Below are 18,392 nucleotides of genomic sequence, written 5' to 3' on the forward strand. Positions count from 1 at the left end.
TATGACAGGAAGTCTGCGACGTCGCAAACCGAGTTATGTGATTGCCGACTTGCACCGTCGAAATGTATTTATCATCCGAAAATGCCTCTCAAAATACAGACCCCAAATTCCTAAGAAAAGAAAAAAAAAGACCCAAAGACTTCATCTCTTATTTTGACTACAATGTCATTATACTATACCATTTGGATTACATTTTGCAATAAGAGACTAAAATTTCTGGCTCATTTATCAGTTTAGAAATAACTTATGCACCATTAGTTCCCCAATGAACGACGTGAGTGTTTTCACGGATGAACCAGAATCTGCAGTTTCTAATTGCTAAATATAGTCTATTTGAAGTCGGTCCCGATGCCCCCTCCCCCATGTGTGGGCTCGAACGTATTTTGATACTTGCAGATTGGTTTAGGATTTCGGCAGTCTTCAGTGTTGCGGCAATGAAAAACTCACCCCGGGGGGTTGCACATAAATCACGTAACGTTCTGGAGTCTAGAAGGTGGGTGCAGGTTTTCATAATTTTTGTGACCGAGCGTGAAAATGGCTGGAATGGTGTCGAGCTCGACGTCACTAAATTGTATCCGATGGAAAAAAAAAACTCCGGCTGTGGAAGCCGTACTTACTGGCCATATAAACATGCCGACTTCGAAGGCTGAAATTTACGGGTGTAATACCCGTAGCAGACGGAGCTAAACTATGCCGTGCTAAGGAAGAACGCCGTATGAACATTCGAGAGTTGCCAAATTACCCTAGATAAAACATGTATTTTTGACAACATTCGTGCATATTTTTCCTTGAAATTTTCGTATATCGACGGTGAAACTACCAAACCACGTATCTCGGTTTGCGACGTCGCAGACTTCCTGTCATACTTTATTTTTTAAATGAAAAACTACTCAACATCCAGTCTTGAAAATTTCTGTGATTTTTCCTCTTCGTGCGGAGAAAATTCCGTGAAAATTTCAAAGAATGATATTGATTTGGTCTATACTTCAAAAAAATAAAATGTGAGCGTAGATTTTTAAACACCGCAAACGAGATACGTGGTTTGGTAGTTTCACCGTCGATATACTTTAGTATAAATTGCATGCAAAATTGTCTGAAATTTTTGGAAAATAATATTCTTGACTTTCCTAGTAATTTCGGTTTTTATCGGAGGAAACTTGGCAACGTCTCAAGGCTCATACGGCGTTTTTCCTTAGCACGGCAGTAACAGCTCCACCACTCGAAACTCTCGACCGGAACGACCATATGTCTGTGTAGCCCATAACTGAATTATTAAATACAAAAAGGACATAATGTGCCCTCATTACTAGGTATCTATTGTCCTATAAGCATTCATTTGCTCACTAATATTTTAATTTTGCTTAGCATTGACATGAAAGAGATTATTCGTCGTTTCCCTCACACCGAAAAAAATAATATGCTGTTTTAGCATCTAGGATGTCAAAAATGTGTCTGGTGATCCCAAGATGCTGCCTTTACTGCCCCCGCAGTTGAATGCGCATTCACAGGATGTAAAATTAACTGCGGGAGCAGTAAAGACAGCATCTTGGGATCACCAGACACATTTTTGACATCCTAGATGCTAAAACAGCATATTATTTTTTTCGGTGCACGAAAAGACGTAACAACATTCCAATGCTGTCAAGTTTCCCCTCGCAAATTGCACTTTTAACAGGAGATTTTTAGGAATTTCTAACTGAAATTTTCACTATTTTTCTTCGGATCTCATGCAAAAATTAGAAAAATTTTGGACACAAATTTTACAGGATTATTCTTGTAAAAAATCCGAATTTTTTTAGTCAATTTTGCAACCTTGAAATGGACTTACGCTCTTTTGTGCGGGAAATGACGTAAGCCTTGAACATTATTTGTTTTATTTGTTTCCACTTTGGTAAATTCCTCCCAGGAGAACTTGATTATTATAATATTTGACAGAAACATAATTTCTTTTTGGTTAAATTTAACCAAACACTAAAAATAAAAGTAAAACAAAAATCAGCAACCCCTCTGCTTTCAGCGAGTTTTTTAATTACATTCATAAAGGTACGTTAAGAATAAAATAAAATAAAAGAATGCCGTTATGCGCGATTATTTGTCTTGCGAACGAATTTATACCACCAAAGAGTCTGTGTGTTGATTTTTCTTTCGTTTATTTTTCTTGATGTGCGCTTTTCATCAATACCTAATTGATTGTTTCGATTAGCTCCACTACACTGTAATATCCTTACATGAGTCGTCAGTTTGACATTAAACGAGAAGAAAAATAATGCAAAATATGCGGATGCGTATTTTTTTCCTTAAACTATTTTGTCTCCCGAGTGCTCTGCAAACGACATGGGTCTCTTAATTTCTATCATACTTGAATGCTACGAATTGAAAAGGAGGATAGAAAACGCAAAAAATAATCGGAGAGAAGAATAAGAGGGAGAAAACTTTAAACACTGAAAAAAAAATTAGTACCTAGATTTTACCATACTCTGACACAGCGATTCGAGTATGGTGCTGAACACAAGACTCTATGGTAGCATTTACCATATTGTGGTGAGTATTCCTGATTTCTGGTGAATACTGTCATAATTCTGGTTATTTTAACTAAATGGTATCACTGTGTAAAAAATTAATTAGACTCATTTAGTAGATGTTACCATACTTTTTTTTTCAATGAGGAGACTACTTAGGAAAAAATGTCCTTTTCGGCTAAACAGGTTTCTTTAGTGCACTGGAGGCTCCTAAGGACAATTAAACTCCTTGTTACGACAACTGAAACTCTTTTAAGACACCAAAACCAATTCCATTTTAACTGAAGAAAATTTCAATGCGCGCTCTGATAAATCATTACATTTGACCCAGGGGAAATTTTTTTCCTGTTTAAAGGGATACAGGCAATCAGTGCGTATAGTAAAACACCGCGTTTAATTTCTCGCGATAAAAATGTTGCCTGGAAAAATCTCTGAACACGCGGGGAATGTAAAAAAAAAATACAACATCAACACGTAATCGTTAAAAATTTATTCCGGAATCCGGAGACTCCAATTTTCGGTAGGTATCCAACGCGAGCAGGAAAATGCACTAATTTTCACTTATTTATCAACTGATCGTCACCGAAAAGGCGAACACAACACCAGCGCCGCACTTCACGAATGTCCAACGCAACTTGAAACAGTCGAATTCCGCCCCGACCGGAAAAAAAAAGAAGAAAATCGGCAAAATCGATGTCGCACCGCGCGCAAAGGGTCCGGGAGATTCTGTGACGATAGGGTTGTGTACAACTTCGTAATAACATCCATGGGAGCGCGCGGATTGGCGGGACGGGGCCCCGCCCCCCTCGCGGCCGGCCGACCAATGGGAGCCCGCCCAGCGGACGGGGAACCCAAACGAGACGCTCGTGTTTGCTAGTTCGCTCTATGCCTCGGCACGGACCTCGTGGACATCGTACGTGATCTTCGCGACGAACCTTTTATTAGGTACATAATTTGAAGGTAAGCACTTATATTCTCCCGTACTTTTGCGACATCACGGAAATGATTTCCCGAATCCCGTAATCCGGCACGTCGGCCTGTCCATCCGCGGCGCGCGCTTTTTCCGAACCTCCAATTAAGCACGATTTGTTTTTTTTTCGTTTCGTCGTCGGGTCGGTGTTTTTTCCCTTCTTTCGGCTCCGTTTCGTAACCGAGTTTCGTGACTCGCCCGCCCGGTCCGGCATTAGCCATGAGCGTGAACTTTCATTTCTACCAACTCTTGAACTTGGCCCATTCGTCCTATTTGTGGCTTATGGGCTTCGACGAGGCCGTTTACCTGAGGGACACCGTTCAATCCAAAGCCGAAAGTGTTATCACTACCACTTACGCTCATGTGGTTTCCATGATATTGGTCGTCTCCTCCGTTGTATTTTTGGTTTCTTTCACTGTTGTGATTTCGGTTTATTTTTATTTCTTCTGAGGAATTGACCTCTCCCATCCCCATCCACTTAATGATGTCGGTGCTACGTTTTGATTTCGAGTGGTTTTCGAACTTAAAAGGTCGTCCTTATGTCTCCTTTGCAGAGATTCAAATTTTCGGTCGTGGAAAAATGTGCGCTGACCATTCATGGAATGATACGTGCTTTTTTTCAAGCCTAAATTAATTAATGTAAAAATTGCGTTTCAAGCTAGAGCTGCTGGTATGTTGGTTCGCTTCTTTTACCGGGATTTGTTGACAAATTTGGCAACTATTTTTTGTTTGTTCTTTGTTTTTCTCCTTTTTTTTAAAAGAAAATACTGAGTCTTAAATTGATCTACTTAATTGATTTTATGCATTTTTTTCTTACACTACGAGATTTATTAGCACGTCTAAGATTGCCTGAAGTAGCAATGACTTAGGAAACATTTTTCAACATTCTTAAGAAATCTATTAACATGTTCGTTTAAGGTAACCCTTTTCGGCAACTTTTTATACGTTAAATTTCACTTTATAGAAAGTTCTCTAACCGGTTTTTCATGAGTTCTGCGAAATTTTTACAAAAAAATTTTTAGTGTTGTTAAACTACAGTTCTTATACTGAGGCGGCTATACCGACTGTGCGCTAGGCGTTGATTAAAAATGCTCATTTTCCTGAGATCAATTAACATAAAGCTTTTAAAAGTTTTTTCACAATTTATAGTTTTCAAACGTTATATTTGATGATTTTATTATTTCATCTGAAAAATTTTCACCCGCCTATGGGCTGTGTTTTTCACGACATTCGTGCGTCTTTTAAAGTTTTCCCTCTCTTTCCCGTTTTCTAATCTAAGAGGTAGGCTCTTTGAAAATTCAGTCCCATTCAACCTGTTGTCTTAACGTCTTTTAACTAAATTTTTGAAAATATCTTCTTGCTCGCATCCTTGCGTGTTAACATTTTGTCAATTAAACTATTTTTGATACTGGGTCAAATCAATGAATATTTCCAGATGCCAGTTCATTTTTATTTCATAAAATAAAAATACTTAAAAATAAGGGCGAACCATTCATCCCACAGTATGAAAATCAATGCCAATTGGTATGTCGTCAATGTTTAGGTACTCATTCTCTTACCATTTTTTCAATTTTTTATCAAAAGCTCCCCATACCTTTCCACCCTGATAAGAAGTTGATTTTAAAAAGTTATAAATACACGTCAATGAAGAATTTTTTTTTTTAAAGAGGAGCCCGCCTCAGATGAGTTTACCCTTTTCATTTGCGATATACACTCAAGTAGATGAAAATGATAACATTAAACGAGTTCTGTCTCTTAGTATGTCACGTCTTGAAGTATCCCAACAGCTAGGTATTCATCATAATTCGTAAATTACATATTTGAGCATTTTAAAGCTTGGAATCGCTTTCTTTGTTCAAATTATGTGAAAATCAGTTTTCAAAGCAGTTCCTGAATTTCGCGATAGCTCTATCGCCCTATTTCTTCGCTCAAGATAATATTCAGTAGGAGTGAATAAACATCGAGGTATCGAAAAATACTTGCTCATAAATTACCGGTTTTTAAGCATTGAATTATTGCCAAATAAGAGTCTTTACGCACACTTCTGCTGTTGATTTCCCAAAATCTCTTATGGAAATATTGCATAACATCCAGAAGAGCCCGGATACAATTAGCAGGATTAGAATAAATGCATCATCTCTCGTTCGGATGTTGTCAGACAAATTTCAGGGTTTACAAAATATTTTTGGGGGAAGAGACAACTGGGAGATATGCCTCTAGACGTAATGCATAATACCCTCGAGATACCAGAAGTAAAATAATTCCAATGTCCTTATGATTCGTTGAAAAAGCTCAAACTTTCATATATTATCTATGAGTCAATGCTTACTTTGCCTATTTGAAAGTAAAACTAGTATTTCAAAAAAACTTTCGGGATATTTGTTCACTTTCGCTGTAGATTCACCTTAATTTAAAGACTTGCGTCCTAGCTCAATTTTTTGAGCTTAGCCTGCCCAACGCCGGAACGTATGTTTACTGAAAGAGAGAAAAGAATATAAACAAGTTTTAAGCCCGCTCTATGATTCGCACAGCATTCACATGTTTTAATTAAAAAAAAAAAAAAAAAAAAAAAAAAAAAAAAAAAAAAAAAAAAAAAAAAAAAATATTCCCCGCTACTTATGAGAAAATTTTAAATTTTTCGTGAGGTATGGTCTTGTTTTTGCGTCCAAGAACAATAATTACTATTCATTTTCTTCGTGAGCAAAATTAAAGTTATTTGATTCCTTTTGCTTGCATGACTTCGTCCTAAAGCATCGACGGTGAAACTGTAAAAACACGCACATCGATCGCGGTGTTTCAAAATCTCCGCTCTTGTTTCATTTTTTAAGGGAGCGTCGCACGGTGGATCGAGTCAATCAGAGAGGTCAGACATAACATTTTTGACTAAAACTGCAAATTTTGATTTTATTTCGTCACATTTTAAATTTTAAGGGGTGCCTCTAGAAGAAAATTTTACGAGGAAACCAATCAAACCACTTTTAGGTACTCAGAGTTTTGTATAAACGGAATTATAGGCGTTTAAAGTCTCCCAATTTCGTCCGATATCTCCTACAGACTCGATCCTATTGTTCGTTGCTGCGCTTTGTTCATTTTAAAGAATACCGACTCGCTGTTCCTCATGAAATTGCTTTTAATCTTCTAAACTGCATGATTCAAAATTACGTATAGCTAATTTCTGGGAAATTTTGGTCTAGTTTTAATGTGAAGAAATAAGACAGGATGCTCCAAGATTTTTAATCGCGTATGGAGGACTTATCTGTAACAATGGCGGATGTGAAAAATTACCTTTTCGAAACAAGTTCAAAAAACTGTTGTGGCATCGAGAAAATTTTGAGAAAATACTTGAGATGCGATCTTCGAGACTGTACATTATGTCAGAGCCGAACATATTAGATTTTTGTGTGACCAAAACAGTTTTATAGGCGTGTTTCGGAGAGGCGATTTTTTACATCCGACATTGTTACATAAGGCCTCATATACTTCAAACAGGGCGTAGCGTGCTTTGCTGTATATCGATTCACCTACCATTTAAATCTAAAGGAAAAGGATCGATAAACAGGGTGTTCGCAACGAACACCATAACAATCGATTCTTTACCATAGTCTCAAATGGTGAAATATCGATAATCGATCAAGCATTCTTGCCTCGCCACTGCTTCCAGAAATTGCACCGCAGAGAGTTCATCTCTCTTTTCTTATGCCGCAATCACACGCTGAATTTGGCAACTGAATGTGGCAGTCAACGGTCAGCGCTCAACAGCTGAAATTTCACTAATTTAAGTTATTTTCATCCAAATGTATATCAAATCTATTCGAATAGATCAGATAAATCCGACAATATGGTCGCTGAGAATCGTTGCTGAATTTTGCGCGTCACGCGCAAAATTCAGGCATTGGGCCGATGACTTCCCTCATTCAAGCCACATTCAGCTCCCACATTCAGCGTGTGATTGCGACATTAGAGTTGAATTTTTTTTTGGCAGGTTGGTTGGTTCAAAGGTCGCCAAATTGACTCAAAAAATTCGATTTTTATAAGAATTTACCTGTCCAATTTTGTTTTGCGTATAAAAACAGATGAAAAATCAGTGAAATGTCCAATTAGAAATTCCCAAAAATTTATACTTAAAATTGCTGTTTGCGAGGGGAAATCTGGCAACACTGGAATTTAGTTCCGATCTTTCGTGGGAGAAAACCTATGGCGGGCATCCTAGGGTACAGGTTGTTATTTTGAAAATTGACTGTTTCAAAATTCCCTCATCAACCAATTGTGATTTGATTCGATAATCAATCGATGAAGGACTGATTTTCGAGTATGTAAAAATGAAATCAATCGATTTATCGACGAATCGAGGAACTCCACCCACGAACCATGGCTCATCCGCGAATGAAGTCACGCCCTCCCGCGAAACGAGGAGGGTTCGTCCAACAATAGAAGGAGCTGGCGACAAGAGTCAGGGGGAGAAAAAATCGGTAACAAACGGTGGGAGCAAAAGAGCTAACGTGGCGAGAAAATGATGAGACGTCACTACAGAAGGGACAAAGGGAAAACCGGGGGTGGGGGGGGGGATTTTCGAGGCCCCTCGAGGGATCCCGCACCCTGAAAGCGGGGACGTACAAGGGTCGTCGCGTAGCCGCGCACTTGAAAAGCTGCGTAAATAACCCGACGGCGCGAAATTAAATCTCTAATCAAGGCGCAAAGAAGGAGAGGTACGCTGGCGTGCTAAGTTGAAACGTCGCATGAGCAACAGGATGTTGCCTAATTTCCCTCAAAAAATGTTTATTTTTGAGGAAAGTTATGAATGTATAGAGCCCCTTTATACCCAGAGTTAAGACAACTCACTTTTGGTTGGGCTGAAAGTGGCCTAAAAAAAAATCCAATTCTGATTGGTTCTCGCTCGTGGAGGCCGAAACAAGTGCACCAAGATGACGGTACCTCGAATGTGAACAAGAATAATGAAAATATTACCTAATTATGGTTTATCAAGAGTAAATTGTTATTTCCATCGGTCCAAAATGAAAATAGATTAAGAAATTATTCACAAACCAATCTCATTTTCTTTATAATTGATCAATTTGTTGATGTTGTTGTTTTTGTGTGACAGACATCGCAGGATTCCTGATCCTTATCCCTCAATATCGTTCGTTTGGGTGCACTCGTTTCGGCCTCCGTGGCCAGCCAAGGCCGGCTGCCAGTCAGCTGATAATCGAGTTGTCTTAACTCTGGGCATAAAGGGACTCTATGAATGTATTTCCTTAAAATCTTCAAACTTTATAGATCGAACTATTATGTAAATTCTCGGAAAAATCGGAGGAGAAACGTACACAAATTTTCCTCAAGATTCGTTATCTGTTGTAGGAAATTTGGCAACGCCTGATGGCTCATACGGCGTTCTTCCTAATCACGTTCTACTTCTGGTCGCTCCTACTATCTCCTCGAGTCTTTTCTCCTTTCTTTTTCGCGGCGCGGTGCGTTGAGGCGGCTCATTAATTTTCGATATCGGTAATTTCGTGGCGATTCGTTTTTTCCCGGCCGAGACCAAGGCATCCGGGGTAGTGCGTGGGGGGGGGGGGGTGTTGTCACCCTCCTCGACCTTGTCACGGGAAGTTTTCATGAGCTTTGTCGCTGAGTCAAATCGCGAGAGAGACACTTTAGCGATTTTTTGCGGCTAACGTTCCTACGACAAGTTTGTGTGGGTAAAAATCGAGTATTTAAGGTGACTCGTCCGGAATTTTGGTGTGGTCGAACTGGCGTGCATTGAATCACATCATTAGGGTAAAAAATCATGTCAGATTTTGAATTTTTCGGTCAACATTTGTCGAAAACTCGTAAGTGAGATTTGTTTCTCTCAACAATCCGCGAGAAAACGTCCTGTGGACTGTGGGAGACAAGGCCTTGCGTTGTGCTAACTTTTTACGCTCTCCAGATCTCTGCGCTGCGCTCCTCCCTGTGGCGATTCTTGATGTGTATCCTCAATTTAAGTAAATGTAGAACAATCGATTCTTATTGAGGCAGGATGCCTCACCTATAATCGGACTACATTTTGCAATTTGGAACTATGAATTCTAGCCCGGTTTAAAAACAACGTATGCATGTGCCATTAGTTTCCCTATGCACATGAGTGTTTTTCCATAAGAGCCAGAATTTATAGTTCCAAATTGCAAAATGCAGTCCAATCGATATTTTTAATGGATTTAAGGGAGAAAATACAGTGTTGCCAACTTGCAAAATCGCCACTATCCCTGACTGATCCCACTCACCATCGGAACATCCCTTGGGCGTGGCAATATTGCCTTAATTTTGCCCCAGTATTTCTCAATGGCCTCTGAATTTTTGGTGTTTAGGCTCTTTTAAAAATAAGCGTTGGGTTTTGCGAGCGTGAATGGAAGTGAGAAAAGTCATGACCGTTGACTGCTGCGACAGTGCTAAAGAAATGCAGCGTTGCCAAATTTCTTTCATTACACGTGCGGATTTTATGGAAAGCTTGTGAACATTTTTCTTTGAATTTCTCAGAGGATCTCACTCACAACTTATAACGTTGTGAATACCGAAATTTCTAGCAAAAATACTCACAATTTTCCACATGAATGAATATTAATTTCATCGGAGGGAATCCGGCAATATTTAAAGCTGATGACCATTTTTCCTTTGCGCACGGCAACATGGTGTACGGTCCCTATTCCATTTTCCTTCTCTTCCAAGGGCTGCTCATTAAGACGGAGGCTTTTGAGGGAAGTGGAGTGCGGTGGGGGAGGCTGCGAGGCAGCTTTGATTGGCCAAATTGTTTAAAGTGCAAGGTTGGCCTCTCCCCGTGGTGAGTCACCGTAAGCAATGAAATTAACCCTTCAATCTGTGCAAAATTATACCGCTTTAAAAGAACAGCTTTCTTTTCTGCCGTTCTGTCATCATCGTTATGAATACACCACGGAGTCGGTTACAGGCAGTGGCGAAGCGAGAATGATTGATTATCGATATTTCCCCTTTGAAGCTGTGGTAAAAGATCGATTATTAAGGTTTTCGTCGCATACACCTTGTTCATCGATCCTTTTCCACAGGTTTAAATGGCAGATCAATCGATACATCACAAAGTACGCCACGCCACCAAAACAGAAGTCACGATCGAGGAAAGCACTAATCGTACCTTTACCCTATTGGGAAAGCTGTGAGCATATCTCAGGTTCCGCCGGCAAAATATAGCGTATGCAACCCGGCCCACCGCGGAGTTAAAATAGTTGCATGTTGGGTTTGAACCCAACTCTGAATATTCTTCATTGTTTATCAAGGTGTTCGCTGCGAACACCTTGATAATCGATCCTTTTTCATAGGTTTAAATAACAGATCAATCGATAAATCGCAAAGCACGCCACACCACCGAAACAGACGTCACGATCGAGGAAAACACTAGCCGCACCTGTTCCCTATTGGGAAAGCTGTGCGCATATCTCAGGTTCCGCCGGCAAAATATAGCGTATGCAACCCGGCCCACCGCGGAGTTAAAATAGTTGCATGTTGGGTTTGAACCCAACTCTGAATATTCTTCATTGTTTCCGCTCCGCGCATTATTGAAATGCCCAGTTTATCTTTCGGAAAGGCATCTCAGTTGGTTTGTAAACAAATATAACGCGTTTTTTGCTGAATCGCCTTAATAATCGATTCTTTACCATAGCTTCAAATGGGGACATGTCGATAATCGATCATTCACGTCTCGCCACTGACACAATCTCTGTTCTCATGAGACATTCGATGACAGGAAAGGTCACCCCTTTCCTTATACTTTCAATTGGTTCCGATCGAATCATCCGGTAACCCCCTTACCAAGACTCTTGATTTCGCTGTCACTTGGGACAATAATGTTACATTATTTACCACGGGGGAGTGAAAAATGATATATTTTTTACGAGGAGTTGACAACTCGCTTCCGATCTCCGACACTGTTTCCTTGTGTCCGGTAGAGGTGCTATGTTTTCGGATCTTCCTTCCTTACTACCTCTTTGTTTACAAAATCGTAGTCCTCCTGACATAAGGACGTAACTGCTCCTCGCGATGGACCCTGCTTTCCATATAGCTCAATGCTTTCCCAGGCTCATCTCTCAGTGCAATTACGCCTTTTTGTCAGCCGAGCGACGGTATGTGCAGCGGAAGCACAGGGAGTGTTCCGGCATGCGGGTACGCTATTGCGATTGTAAGAGGACAGAGGCGGTTCATATAGTCCCCGTGGGCTTTGATACGGAGATTCGCAAATGAAACCGCTTGTTTGAAGAGGGGCGATAGGACTTATGGTTTTTGATTACGGGGACACAATTTAACGGAAAAAATGGATTGCTGATTTAACAATACAATTATTAAAACATATTTTTAAAAACATTGTTAAACAATTACATTTTTAAAAAAATGTGGTTAAATTAGCGGGGTTTTTTTTGTAAAATACATGTCGCACACTTTTTTAAACTACCGAATTGTTAAATCAGCAATTTCATTTTTTCCATGTATGATTTTTAATACTATCACCAAACACGCATGCTTCTTGACTTTCAAAATACTGCCAAAAATTGCAGCAATGAGCGCGTTTTTGTCAGAGAGGGGCGTATCCACAAAAATTTTAATTTTTTTTATTTCTTGCTCAATTTCTCCGCGCAGCTCCCCGCGTGACCTTCGGTTACAGATGATATGTAGACATTGGCGGATCAAGTGGCGTAAGGGGCATAACTTTCCCCCCTTCCTTGCCCGAAAAAAATGAAGAAAGAAAGGAGGAAGGAAAGAAGGAAAGACGCGTGTATTAGCTAACTCTCATGACGAAATTCGCTCAAATTCCATACTGGATGCTTTAAGATTTCGAAACTTTTCTGGGGAAGCCCCTCGAACCCCCTTTATGCCCCCTTCAAAATGTCTGGATCCGCCTATGTATTTAGAATCTCACGGTTGAATTTTTCAAACAAAATTACGAATAATTGTCTAAGAAATCGAGTTTTTTTCGTGTTACCTCGAAATTTGATTGTTGCCGGTTACGCCTCTCTTGAAATGAGCCGTTCAACTGTCGCTGAAGCGGCATCTCTTACTCAGGAACCATGGAAATCTGAGTGAAATTGCAGTGTGAAAATAAAACGGATCATTTGAGTCTAATCATGAGAGTCACGCTCGGTGCGTGAACGGTCAAGGGGTGGACAGATTTGCGTTTCCGAGCATTAAACAAGTCAAAACGCCGCTTCCGCCCCCCTGGACCTCACTCAAAGATGGATTAGACGACACACCCCCGACAAGACGGCTCTGGTGACCGACAACCGCGTAACTGAAATGAAAAAATAAGTTCAGGAACGCCGTTTCTGCCAGAGCGGCGAAGGATCTGAAATGTTCGTAATGTCTGAGACGATTTTGAATTATTGCAGATTCTGATTCGAAGAGGCATCTCACGATTCCTCCGATGATGCTCCTCCCCTCCCCGCCCAAGTCTCCGCGAGGCCAGCTTGGGCTTCGATAACGTCGTTATCTTCAGAACCGTTATTTCCCTCTAAAGTACCAAAAAATATGTATAAGATCGAAAATGAAGCATATTTCTTTTCACGTGTTCTAATCAAAATTCACTCAGAAAGTCATGCTTACAATAAGGATCTGAAAAATCTATCCACATTCACTTCATTTAAAATGCGTTTCGCGCCGACCCGCGCCCGCATTGTGTTTGGTGCAATGCGGTAAGTATTCCTGCAGTCTTGTAGGCGCTATCATGCGTCTTGCGCCGAACGGCGACCGCACTGTATTTGGCGCAATGCGTGAAGTATTCATGCAGTCTTGTAGGCGCTAATGTGCGTCCTGCGCCGAGCGACGACCGTATTGTATTTGGCGCAATGCGTGAAGTATTCCTGCAGTCTTGTAGGCGCGCGTTTCGCGCCGACCGACGGCCGCACTACATTTGGCGAGATCAGAAACGATGATATAGCATTATATTTGAAAGAAACTGTAGGAACAGAGGAGAGATGTGATGATATGTGTCGAAGACTCGTCGCGTCGACATGTTATCAATCAAGATTTTACCATCTTGAATCTGGGGCTTGAATGAATGAATTGAATGGCGGCTTGGACAAAATGGATTTTGTCCAAGCCTGCCACCTCTATCACGGCTCTCAATATGTAAACTCATTGCTGATGTTAAATTTTATGGTTAAAAATGTGGAATTTTCCAAATTTTATATATTTTGTCTTGTGTTACCTATACATCTAAAATGTGTTTAAAGATGTTTGAATTGTGTTATGTGCCTGATGATGGATCTTTGTATTCGAAAGGTCCTCGCACCGTAAAACAAAGGATGTATAACAAGGTATCAAGGCTACTATTTATTCTTCTATTATACTTGTAAATGATACCAATATGAAACTGTTTTATGAAGTTCCGTCGGTTGGGAATTGGGGATTGATGAACGACCTGACGCGTGTGGCTATGGGAGCGCTGTCGGAAAGGAAACGGGGCGTTAAGAGGAGACGGAGGCAGTAAATTGGTTGTCAAATTCGGGAGCAGAATCGTAAGGGCGGAACTGGAGGAATCAAAGTCGGAAGGGTGTCTCCGAGAGAAGGGGGTGGTCCCGGGAATGGAGGAGGGCGGGCTGATCCACCTGGAACAACTGCCAGGCGATTACTTATCCAACCGACGACTGTCACATCGGTGGGAGCACCGACTTCCTCTATCGGACGACGTCAACCGACTAGACAACCCTATCCTACCTCAAACGAGTCCCGATTTAGGGGGACACAGGGGGTTGCAATGGATCAGTGATGTTTCGGGGGGATGGCTGAAACTATACCGTAATACCGAAGGGAGCAGTAATGACAACGTTTTTGGGATTGAGTTATTATTTGGACGTACACTGGAAAAAAACCACATTGGATCTGGAGTCCAGACTCTCAAAAACACCGACAAGAAAAAATACTCTTGATTCAATCAGATTTAAGCTTAAATCAAGAACCAAGCCTCTTAATTTGAGCGGATTTCCTTTCGATTTAAGCTTAAATCTGATTGAATCAACAGTCCTTTTTCTTGTCAATGTTTTCAAGAGTATGGACTCTAGATCCAACGTGTTTTTTTTTTTTTCCCAGTGTAGTTTCGCTGAAGGGAATCAGAGACAGGTGGAAAAGAAGGGGTGTGCTCGTTGCATGGTCGAGGGCCGTAAGGACAATTTGTCCTTCCATTTGTCCTGGACAAATGGAAATTATAAAACTCTAGTGACGTCAGCGGGGTATTTAACTCATGAGCCCTATCCACAACGCTCTTTTCCCATGTTCACAGCTCATGAATGATATTTTAGCGCTTCGTCCCATTTGGTAGGTTGAGATTATCCCGGTTTTTTCCCCCTAAAGGAAATCACGCCCATTATTTCAATGTTTCTTATGCAGCTTTCCAGCGTACACCCCATCTTTCCCACTCGTCTATAGTTCCGTTTAGCCGAAATACGTCCATTTGCAATAGAAAGAAAGTGAAAAATGGGCAAACGAAGCTACCAACATCATCACGTCGGTGACGGACCCCAGAACCCTCTTTTTCCCCGTAAGCTCAAATTATTGGCCTTAAACGACGCAGAATCAAAGGTTTAAATTAGTCGATTATTTTCTTCTAAAATCTGATTTTGTCAAAAATTTTAATTGGTGAGGAGGTTTTTTTCAGCAAAAATGGAGTAGTAGTTACGAAGGTGTATTGTTACTTTTTTTTCTGCGGAGAAAGTAGACTCAAAGTGAACCACTAACTTCATGACCTTTACTTTTTTATTTGGCCCCAAAGGGAGCATGTACTTTTTTACGTAGGTAATTGGTTTCCCAAAGGCTCAAATCCAACATTCGACGAATGGAAAAAAAGAGCTCTCTCAAAAATACCGATGCTCTTTTACAGAGTTGCTCTCCGTGAGCTCCAACGAGCAATCGATTGTTGAATCGTTATCGAATGAGTTTAATCGATATGACCCCCTATATTCACAATGCTATGTATCGATCGACGTCATTCGATAACGATTCAACAATCGAATCGCTGAGGCTCCTCTTGACTACTTCCCCTTCTCTCGGTTAATATATTCAAGAGCGAAGGATACAAAACTGTATTAACTTGAATTATTATGCGAGCGCACATCACTTACACCCACACATGGATCCACTCGTTGCTTTTGACGTTCGAAAGTGCGTGCGTGTGTGTGCGGGGCGCAAGCGGGAGAGAGTGTTGCCGGTGCGTATTTATTTTACTTGATTTCTGACGGGGATGCATCTCGATCCGAATCAGTGGCGTGGCGTGCTTTACGATCTATCGATTGATTTGCCATTCAAATCTATGGGAAAGGATCGATAGACAGGTTGTTTGCAGCGGACACCTTAATAATCGATTCTTTACCAAAGCTTCAAAAGGAGAAACATCGATAATATCCGCTGCTATGGTGTTTTGAGGAGAAAGAAGCCAACTTCATAGCTTGAAATTTCTACACAATATTCTGTTAACCCAGAAGAAAAATCTAAATCAGCGGCGAGGCTTGATATTCGACTATCGATATTATTCCATTTGAAGCTGTGGTAAAGTATCGATTATTGTGGTGTTCGTCATGAACACCCTGCTAATCGATCTTTTTTAATAGGTCTGAATGGCAGATCAAACGATTTCTTACTGTCTAGGAGCGTATACTGCCGGGCTGAGAAAAAAACGTCGCATGAAGATTCAAATATTGCTCTTATTTTTCCTCTTGGAAAATATTTATCTTTGAAGAATGTTATAGATATTTCTCCTTGAAATTTTTAGAAACTGTGGATCAAATCTTGAGCAGTTAACTCTGAAAAATTTGAAATAATATCAATTATAAATTTTCTCGAAAAATTGCGATTTTTTAAAGAAAATATGGCGACGTCTGAAGGTCCATACGGCGTTCTTTCTCAGCACAGCAGTAAAGCCGAGCTATGCTCTAAAATTCTATCGACTTAAACTGATTTTTGCCAGATTTAGTTTTTTTACCGTCGGCTGTCAGGCATCACTTATTGTGTAGGTAAATCTATTTTTATGGGTAGGGGCCGAGGGGGGAGGAGAGACGGGATGCACTTTCTCTCCACTCTCTATCAACTATTGCAAAATAGCACATCGTTGCATCGCCACATTGTTAGCCTGAAAAGTTATGCAATTGCGAATGCTTCAAATTAGATAGGACCACTTCTCCTATATGACGTCCAATTTTTCATCAAATTCGGCAACTCAGTGGGGAACGGCTTCCCTGTCTTGTCTCCCCGTTCTATCCCCTCCAGAAATATCTCCACTATATTTCCAGCCCAACTTTCCATTCATTCAGCTGTTCAAGAGGCGTAGCCCCTCTGTATCGGTGGATTCTATCCTAGATAGGCCATTCGTTTTCTCTCAGCTGCGAGTTTAGAGACTAACTATACCTCGCTCAGCTCATATTAAGATAAAATGGAGTTTCTGCGTATGCTGAAGATTTTTGATCCATACTAGAAAGAAAATAGTCATGGGCTCTCTATAACGAGCTCCAAAGCTAAAAAAAGGAAAAAGCTCCGAGAGTTTAGACCGTGACGGATCTGAAAAAAAAAGAATTCCTTACACATACTATGTAACGATATCCAATTCTCGAATTGTTAAATTTTAGTCGAGAGTCATGATAATTCGTCGTTTTCTCTCACGAAACAATGTAACTCCACTCCAATTTTGCAAAATTGAACTAGACAATTCAATTGTTCACAAGAGTAAACCTTCGTAATTTTTGTCGAGAAATTGTCTGATTTTCACATGGGATCAGAGGGAAAATGAACAAAATTTTCAGTTAGGAATCCCAAACATTTTCCTGATAGAAATGCACTTTGCGCAATGAAATTTGGCAACATTGTAAAGTTACATTACGTTCTTTCGTGAGGGAGACGTCGAATTCATCACTTTTCAGACGAAAGAACGTAACTAAATTTCAACGTCGCCGAAAGTCCTTCCACGTTTTTTATCTTTACTCGGAAACTTTTGAACATTTTTTTTTTAATTTCATAGATTATCGTCAAAAATCAGCGAAATTTTGGACAGAAATTGTACTATCATTTACGTCTGGAAAATATGTCAACTGAACAGCTTTTGAAACCTTGAAATGGAGGTACATTCTCGAGTCTAGAAAATGATGAATTTCGCTAATGCTCTCGTCACTATCTCTACTAAAAGAATTTAACATGATAAAGAGGTGGGTTTCCTCATTGGCGTCTCCTACATTTAAGCCTCAAGGGTTGATTTTAAAGGAGAGCAGTATTTTACAACGAAAGACTCTTTCAACGCAAAGAACGATGGAAGAATACACGAAGTTGGGTCCGAACCCAACATGCAACTATTTTAACTCCATGGTGGGCCGGGTTGCATATGCTAGATTTTGCAGGCGAAATCTGAGATCTGCCCAGAGCCCACAGCCTACGCGTGACGCGCGCTCGCGATACACGCTGCCGTAAAACGCAAAAACGCCGTAAACGCCATTTTAAATTTTTTGGAAACAATGTATCATAGCAAAAAAACTTGTGCACCTTGGGACAATGTTTTTACAGAATGATTTCGCAGATACTATCAAGAACTTAACATGAATATTTGAGGTGCATGGGTTAAACAGGTTTTATTTTATAAAGTGTTAAGTTCCAAAAAAACGCGGAAAAATCTTGATGGGTTTACGGCGTTCTTGCTTAGCACGGCAGCACGGCTCTCAGCTGTTATGTCTTTTTAAATTTCTTACTTGGGTACCTATCTGAGTGGAAGCATTGATGCAAACTGGCGGTTGGAAGGTCTTTTACCAGTTCCCAGCAGATAAAAAACTTAAACGCTTGGCTGTTGAATCGATGAGGGAATGACGGTACACGGACTTTATGTCCACTTTTTTTACGTCCACAGACTTTTCGTCCACAATTTTTACGTCCACAGTTCTACA

At 40.4% G+C, this 18,392-nt stretch overlaps 1 protein-coding gene across 6 annotated transcripts in view; it reads left to right on the plus strand.

Annotated features, from left to right (window-relative positions):
- Positions 1–2,700: 2,700 nt before the first annotated feature.
- LOC109031847 (bHLH transcription factor single-minded) overlaps positions 2,701–18,392 on the plus strand; it is a 74,972-nt gene continuing 59,280 nt past the window's right edge. The window contains exon 1 of one of the 6 annotated variants that reach the window (XM_019043635.2): positions 2,701–3,479. The gene's annotated coding sequence lies outside the window, so the exon portion shown is untranslated. Of the gene's footprint in view, positions 3,480–3,508; positions 4,160–18,392 lie in introns of those variants that run through there. The other 5 variants (XM_019043634.2, XM_072296626.1, XM_072296625.1 and 2 more) reach the window with 5 other exon arrangements.

Source organism: Bemisia tabaci, chromosome 2, assembly GCF_918797505.1.
Source record: "Bemisia tabaci chromosome 2, PGI_BMITA_v3".
NCBI classification, from domain to species: domain Eukaryota; kingdom Metazoa; phylum Arthropoda; class Insecta; order Hemiptera; family Aleyrodidae; genus Bemisia; species Bemisia tabaci.